The sequence below is a fragment of the Cydia strobilella genome, chromosome 17 (assembly GCF_947568885.1).
Source record: "Cydia strobilella chromosome 17, ilCydStro3.1, whole genome shotgun sequence".
Classification (NCBI taxonomy): domain Eukaryota; kingdom Metazoa; phylum Arthropoda; class Insecta; order Lepidoptera; family Tortricidae; genus Cydia; species Cydia strobilella.
Genome location: NC_086057.1, coordinates 2,467,553 through 2,468,260, shown reverse-complemented (window position 1 = coordinate 2,468,260; position 708 = coordinate 2,467,553).

Genomic DNA, 708 nt, shown 5'->3' with positions numbered 1-708 from the left:
CATCTCTTACTAATACTTCACTGACATTAAAACAGGTTTATAAAAGAATGTTACCTGACGTACATAGGTATTATAGTGTTCAAATTGACATAGATAAGTACTGTTACCTAAAAAATATTCGCTAAACCCAATTTTACGGGAAATGGATCTCATTTCAACTGAAATGCGTATCAACCACGTAAGTAACTAACTTGAGTAGGTATATCTTCGTAACACCATTTTATATCCGTCCGCGTGGCCGCGAGTATTCCCATTTCTTACGCGGACTAGTCCAACCATCAAACATCTGAGACCTTCTGATTCATTAAATATTGCTAGGTATGCGTAAAGGTACTTATTTATGCGATTATAGGTCTACAATTTAGTCGCAGCTATGAAAACTACTACCTATTCGTTTGCGGTATGATATATGTCAGAAACAGTAAGTAATAAGTATAATAAGCGTACTTGAGATACAGGGACTGACCGACGGAAAAACAGACAGACAGCGGAAGCTTAAGGTGACTGTCCATTTTCAACCGCAGCTGCGTTACTGCTCCGACACTACTGCAGCGGCCTGAACGCGTCGGTGTTATTGTCAATTTCCATAGTAAAATGAATGACGATATCGACTGCACGTAATATGGTGATTTTAACGTTTTCCCAACCGCAGCTGCACTACTGCTCCGACACGTCGGTGTTATTGTCAATTTCCATAGTAAAATTAAT